Source organism: Oncorhynchus tshawytscha, linkage group LG15 (genome assembly GCF_018296145.1).
Source record: "Oncorhynchus tshawytscha isolate Ot180627B linkage group LG15, Otsh_v2.0, whole genome shotgun sequence".
Taxonomy (NCBI): domain Eukaryota; kingdom Metazoa; phylum Chordata; class Actinopteri; order Salmoniformes; family Salmonidae; genus Oncorhynchus; species Oncorhynchus tshawytscha.
Genome location: NC_056443.1, coordinates 25,763,176 through 25,770,836, shown reverse-complemented (window position 1 = coordinate 25,770,836; position 7,661 = coordinate 25,763,176). Strand labels below are relative to the sequence as shown.

Below are 7,661 nucleotides of genomic sequence, written 5' to 3'. Positions count from 1 at the left end.
GGACTGCGGCTGACTGGATGTATTTTGTTTGTCACACTATTCTTGGTAAACCCTAGACACTGTCTTGACGTGATTATCATTAACGTGATGACTGCTATTTATCGAATAATTGCCTACTACATTTAATTATTACTTGATTGAATTAATATTGTAACAATCAACTCATTAGGAATTTGGGGCACCACAGGAAAAGTTGTTTACCAAGTTACTATCCTCCGACTTAATCTTCTGAGTTTGTCTAAATAACAGTCAATTAATTATTATTTCCTCATATCAGTCTAATTCTGAACGTCGTTGACTTCGGAAATCTGCACAAACCCTAACGTAAGTAATGAATCTGCGATACACAAATTGGCTTAACTTCTTTGGGACTGGGGGGCAGTATTGAGTAGCTTGGATAATAAGGTGCCCAGAGTAAACTGCCTGCTACTCAGGCCCAAATGCTAGAATATGCATATAATTAGTAGATGTGGATAGACAACACTCTGAAGTTTCTAAAACTGTTTGACTGATGTCTGTGAGTATAACATAACTCATATGGCAGGCCAAAACCTGAAAAATATTCCAACCAGGAAGTGGGAAATCTGAGGTTTGTAGTTTTTGAAGTCATTGCCTATTGAATATACAGTATCCATGGGGTCATATTGCACTTCCTACGGCTTCCACTAAATGTCAACAGTCTTTAGAACCTTGTTTGAGGCTTCTACTCTGAAGGGTGAGAGAATGAGAGCTGTTTCAACCAGGTGTCTGGCAGAGTGCCATGAGCTCAGTCTCGCACGCGCCCGTGAGAGTTAGCTGCGTTCCATTGCATTTCTAAAGACAAAGGAATTGTCCGGTTGAAACATTATTGAAGATTTATGATAAAAACATCCTAAAGATTGATTCTATACATCGTTTGACATGTTTCTACGAACTGTAATATAACTTTTTGGACTTTTCGTCTGAACTTTCGCCTGGACTTGCCCGCGCCTCGTGAGTTTGGATTTGTGAACTAAACAATCGAAAAAAAGGAGGTATTTGGACATAAATGATGGACTTTATCGAACAAAACAAAAATGTATTGTGGAACTGGGATTCCTGGGAGTGCATTCTGATGAAGATCAAAGGTAAGTGAATATTTATAATGCTATTTCTGACTTTTGTGACACCTCTCCTTCTTTGGAAAATGGCTGTATGTTTTTCTGTGGCTAGGTGCTGACCTAACATAATCGCAAGGTGTGCTTTCGCCATAAAGACTTTTTGAAATCTGACACAGCGGTTGCATTAAGGAGAAGTTTATCTATATTTCCATGCATAACACTTATCAATGTTTATTATGAGAATTTCTGTAATTTGATGTGGCTCTCTGCACTTTCACTGGATGTTTGTTTGAGACAATGCATTTCTGATCATAACACACCAATTTCAAATGAGGTTTTTGGACATAAAGATTAACTTTATCGAACAAAACACACATTTATGGCATGAAGTCCTGTGAGTGCCATCTGATGAAGATCATCAAAGGTTAGTGATTAATTTAATCGCTATTTCTGACTTTTGTGAGGGCTCTCCTTGGCTGAAAAATGGCTTTATGGTTTTCTGTGACTAGGTGCTGACCTAACATAATCTTTTGGTGTACTTTCGCCGTGAAGCCTATTTGAAATCAGACACTGTGGCTGGATTTACAAGAAGTTTATCTTGAAAATTGTGTAAAATACTTGTATGTTTGAGGAATTTTAATTGTGGCATTTCTGTTGTTTTGAATTTGGCGCCCTGCAATTTCACTGGCTAGCGTCCCACATATCCCAGAGAGGTTAATTATTTATTCACTAACTAAATAATCACAGAAATACATAAACACACACACGGTATAGGTTATTGATTACTAACATAATGCAATGAAAACAGTTCCTAGTGGACTAATAAAAACATGACCATTTGGTTACACAATGGAAAGGGGGTGGGGAAAGATAAAGACAGAGAGAGTCAACTTATCGTACATACATTTAGAAACTACGCTCACCATATCCAGAATATTTAGCACCCTAACAACCGCTCATTTGGATTAGAAATGCAACATATATTTACACGTAGATGTCTTTGTCGTCTCTTTGTTGAAACCACTTGGTCCGTCTATGGGGAGTAGTTCGATGTAAGACTGGTTGTCTACCGGAGGTCACAATGTCCTTCTTAGTTGTAGGCTTCTTTGTCTTGGAGTGTTCTTAGAATGGATACCTCCAAGTGTGAGAGGGATCTGTCCTTCCCTCCCGTCTTTGGTCAATTGTCCTAGACTACCTCACATACCCAGCTGTAGACTGTGAATGTTTGGTCTAGTCTTCACCTTCTTCACTCGTCGAGAGTTTCAGAGGGTCTTACCATTTTTTGGTCTCGTAGTTTAAACCATTTCAACGTGTGGACCATGTCCTCACGTTCTCTGGTCTGAATTTAAATTCTCTGCGAGTCCTTTTAAGCACTCTGGCCTTGGAGAGCCGTCGGTCCTGTTGACACAATGTCTGTGCTCACATCACATGGTGTGTTTACTGACTGGGCCCAGGTTTATATGAAAAGCCATTATCTCATTTAGAAGGCGAAACTCACATTTCTATCTTTTCAAAAGTATACTTTTACTTAATAATTTGTTTTATACAACATTTAGATGCAAACCTGATAACTAGGACGTCTACACTTTCAGAGTTACAGTTATCTTGTTATACAGTCTTTCTGATCATTTTAATGACATCACAAAATAGACATACATTTTCCATATTCCATCCCTCATCATCCCCAACGTTTTGGTGTTCAAATATATTGTCCCAGTGTCCGTTGTTTGATGTTGAAGTTTTGGCAAGAGTCTCTCTCTTCACACAGCACGTTCCTTTGTTCAATACTGCAGGGCAAGAGAGAGAAAGTTTACGACGAGCGTTAAGGCATAAAAAAGGCCCAACTCCCCCCTTCCTCACTGGTGGGAGAATGGGGGGTTTGGTGGGAGAGGGGGGGGTTTGGCTAACTGTCATCCCTGTGCCGAGCTGATCTGGCGCCTTTGAGCCTCACCAAGGAGAGAGAGTCATGACAACACTGTCATGCGTGAAAAGGCCAGGAGGCTGTTTCTGAGGTAGTGGAACTGGACAATCATACCACGCTCAAAGCCGCTTAGGTCACTCGTTTTGCCCATTCTAACATTCAATCGAACAGTAAATGAAAGCCGCAATGCCTGTCTGCCTGCTTTATATAGCAAGCCACGGCCACTTGACTCACTGTCTGTAGGAGCTAACCATTTTCATAAACCAGATGGTGTACCGAATACATTGGCCCCTGAGTGTATGTCGCAATAGTAAGAAAACACAGAAGGACAGTCATTTTATGTTTTTCATATCCCCTTAGCCTCCTTTGAGAAAACCCCTAGAGATCTTATCAGAGGATATTGTTGTGTACAACGTTGAAGGCCCATAAGCATTCACTTGAAAGTCCCTTTAATTAAAGCACATCCCTCGGCGTGAGAGTCTAACTTTTTCCTACGTTCTACAGCTTGTGATGTGAGCTTCTCATGCAAATGAGGGCTGCATTTCTGGACATCTAAAACCACATTGATTTAAATTGATCTGCTGGAGAGGGCCTCTGTTTGCTTTGGAACTAATGAAGTGAAAAAACACATATGGGACCTCTTTTTTTTTTCTCTCCCTCCGCCCAGATCCCCACGCCTGCCATATGGGAGTGGATGAGAGGAGGCAAAGGATGGAAGCGGCACCTAATGCACGTTCAGTCTCATTCCCAAACACAGCTGAAGGAATCAAAAGTCTCTCTCGTCTCTACTGTAGCTCGCTCTCTTGGGCTCGTGTAAGTGAAGGTCACCCTCAACGTCTGCTTGAAGAGTCTTGTTAGTCCATTTACTTTATTTTGTCTTGACTGGAAATGCCCAGGTACTGAAAGAGGGTGAGGGAATAAGTCTGGGAACATTGAATGTATCAGTTCAGTTTATGCAATTACACACTTTCACCATAAAATATACCTTTTTGTATGTGAACAGGTTATGCAGTCCTTGGCTGCACACACCCCAGTGGGCAAAATTTGGCATGGGACGTCATAATAAATTCATTTTCTGGTTGAAATCTGTTTTTTGGGTTGAAGAGATTCCAGTTTACAACCACATAGATATGCATTTTTCTCACCAATAAAACTGTACGATTTAGACAGTATACAACCTGACCATGACCATGACCAAAACAAGCTGATGTCTTTTCAACTAACTTTGCACACAACCAGGATGGCATTGTTCTTATTTTATACAGCCACTGTAACCTTCCCCTGAATCTAATTTCATAGAGATGGCTTGGAGATAAAGTTGGAAAGTGTCAAGTGGAGAATTCTGATGTGCTCCAGCCAAACCGTTAGAGCTAGGACTAGTGGAGCTTTAGCAGAAGGGACACTCAAAAAAAGTTAAACAGGTCAGGAACTCTAAAGCTGGAAGGCATGATGTGAGTTGTATAATATTGCTGAGTAGGATCCGAGGAGAAGACGTTTTTGCTCTTAGACCTTAACCGTTGTGGATAAGGATTATTTTCAAAGTTTAGGCTACATTCTTATCAAATCTGGAGACAGCAATAGCAAATGCACAGCAAAGATGTGGTCATATGGCCACAGGGAAGTTCTGGCAAATGCCAGATGGGCTGGTCCATTTTTAGCCAGTCTAAGGGCTCCATTCAATCCGTATCGCGGAAGTTCAGCTTTACAGCGTGATTGAAATTGAAAGGTTACAGGGGGTCCACTCTACAGCATGCTCTCTCTCATAGAGGGGGAGAGCGGGAAGTCGACTGTTTTATGGTCAGTCATAAAATACGCTGCCCCTATGCGCTGTAGTGTTCGAGATTGGAATGTAAACTGTGGAACACCGAGAGACCCTTGGACATCAAATGTTTTGAATAATTAAACAATGTTTCTATTTTGGAGAATGTGGGAATGGTCCGTGGACACTTAAAGGACAGTCATGTCGAGTGTGTTTCATTTGGTGATCTCATGAAGAACAGGAAACACACATAACTATATCTCTTAAAGTGTACATTTCTCAGCTGCCAGGTTTACTTCTGAATGTTGTATTAGATGGATGAAGAAGTATACGAATACTTTTGAAAAGATAACAATGTGATTTAGTCTTCTAAATGTGAATTGGTTGTTTTACGGTAACTTATGCACAGTCAATAGCCACACCCAAGTGGGCACAAACATGACGAGACGGCCCTTTTCTTCCCAAGTATAAGAGCCCCGTGACACAATTTACACCAGACCACGCAAACCACGGTGTAAGCTAAGGTTGCAAATGGTTGAATTCCTAAGACGAAAACATGCCGGATAACTCTGGTGTGTAAAGTGGTTTAAACTACAACTCCACCAAAGGACAAGACCAGAGAACGTGGAGGTCAGTCCCATGTTGAAATGGCAAAGAAATCTACAAACTAAAGATCAGTTATGCAGACTGCAGCTGTTTAAATACTTTAGTCTGGTAACGCAGACGATTCTAAGAAGATTCCCGAATGGTACTCTGAAGTAACCATTATAACAACTAAGCCTGTCGTATCCATTACGAACACAACCAGAGACTTTCTGTCGATTGACTCTCCAGCAGACGGACCGGAGACCCCAGAGAGAGACGGCAAGACATACACTCGTAAATATGTAAATTGCAATTTATTTTTCGAATGAGCGGTCGTTCATGTAAAGTATTAACAATTTCTATGAATGTAGTTATGAGCTATGAGTTTCCTGCTGTTGAGCAGTCCACACCCCCTTTCCTTTGTCTATCAAGCCGTCATATCGGTTTCGTCCACTAGGGACCTTTTCTTTGTATCATGTAGTAACCCAAATATCTACTGCTTGTTTGTTATGTAATTCTGTGTGATTATTTAGTTAGTTAGTAAATAAATAATTAAGCCAATTTGTATATCGCTGAGTCATGATTTAGGCTAGGGTTTGTGTAGATATCCAAGGGTTTGCGACGTACAGTAATGAGAACTGATGAGGTAATAATAGTACATTAATGAGAATAATCGATAAGATATGAAAATATCTGATGAGTTATATTTGGGAAATTGACACTCTAAACAACATTTTTCCGTGGTGCCCCGACTTCCTAGTTAATTAAAGTTTACATGATTAGTTTAATCACTTAATAATAATTACACTGAGAGAATTGATTTGGTAAAATAACAGTCTTCACATTTAATGATAGCCCAGACATGACACCACTGCATTCACAGTGAACGCTGCATTTGTTGGCTCACTCTATCACGCAATCTATGATGCCTAAGTGATACAGATTCAACGAGCCCTAAATTGGGGTTTTATTCCAGAATGATCATTATTTGACTAATAAAGGGGGGCCTCAAAGACAAAAATGGGCCTATGTGTTAGAAATGCCAGATTCTGTGGTAGTAATTTTCTGTTTCATTCAGCTTCCAAACGCTTTCTCCCCACTGAACACAACCCAGGGGTAAAGCTCCACCACCTTAGGATGGGAAGTAAAATAAAGTACAAAGGAGCTGAACAGATGTGGGCAAAAACATCTTCCTTTCTAAACCTAAATAATGCATAGAATAAATCAAAATATTTTGAAAACAGACCCCACCCAGTTAAGCTGCTTGGTGTGCATTAGGCTACATTAACACAGCTCCTAACGTAAACAATAATGACACCCCACACTTCCCCCAAGTGCCAAAGCAATATGATCGCGTCAGAAGCTATACATTGGGCTGTTCATCACACAATTACATTTTGATGAAGTCAATTTCCTTCTCATCAACTGTCACTTTAACTCAGGACTGTCCAGCAAGTAAAAGCATGGTTTGGACACCATTCCCCCTCTTTTAGTTATTTTCTCTCGCCGCATCGTTCCTTTGCATATCTGCCAATTCGCCAATAAATAAATTATGATAATTTCTGCTAATAACCAGAGAGAGTGCCAGAGAAGGAAAGAAAACAACAGAATTTTCAGTGAAAAGTGTTTCTCCATAGAGCACTTTAAGCCCATTTCCTGTGACAGAATTAGGCAGTTTTTGTGTTGTGGGAAACTAAAAACTATGGTGCGAAGTAGGTATAGAGTCTATTGCCAGCTCGCTTACGCCAGCCAGAATGGCATCACGTAGCGGCTACTGCCGACGCCAACTAACAAACAGCAGGTGACCTCCCCCACTCTCCATTTGCCAAGCTTCACACCTGCTTATTAGCTAATCTTCTGTGTTTAATATAATGCAAGTGCCAGCTTGCCGCAGAACCAAACGCAGCACATACACATCTGTCTATAAACATACATGTAAAATGCACACATACTTACTGTATGTATCAATGGAACAGTTCCACAGAAGTGCGAGTCCGATCCTTCAAACACAACAACATAATGGTTCCACTAGATTAAACACAAATCTCCTTTTTTGACCGAGTAAGGTTTATCAGCTCTTTTTTCATGTCCATTTCTGCTATGTATCAAACACTTCCGGTTCAATGTGAGGCACATGATGTAGACCTGACCTGTTTTTGAAACATGACTAAATAAAATTACTAATACAATTGCTTAGAGAAAGTAGTATTGTTTTTCACAAAAGGGTAGGGGTCAAAATTATTGACACTCCTGTTTTCAATACCTTTCAAAACCTCACGTTGCGAGGATATTGTACACCATTCCTCCATACAGAATC

General features: G+C 40.4%; 1 long non-coding RNA gene across 1 annotated transcript; it reads right to left on the bottom strand.

Annotated features, from left to right (window-relative positions):
• Nucleotides 1-1,782: 1,782 nt before the first annotated feature.
• LOC121839361 lies at nucleotides 1,783-7,436 on the bottom strand. Its single transcript, XR_006078893.1, has 2 exons — nucleotides 7,301-7,436; nucleotides 1,783-2,866 (listed from the first exon to the last, which is right to left on the bottom strand). It is a non-coding gene; the product is annotated as an uncharacterized LOC121839361 (long non-coding RNA).
• Nucleotides 7,437-7,661: the final 225 nt, after the last annotated feature.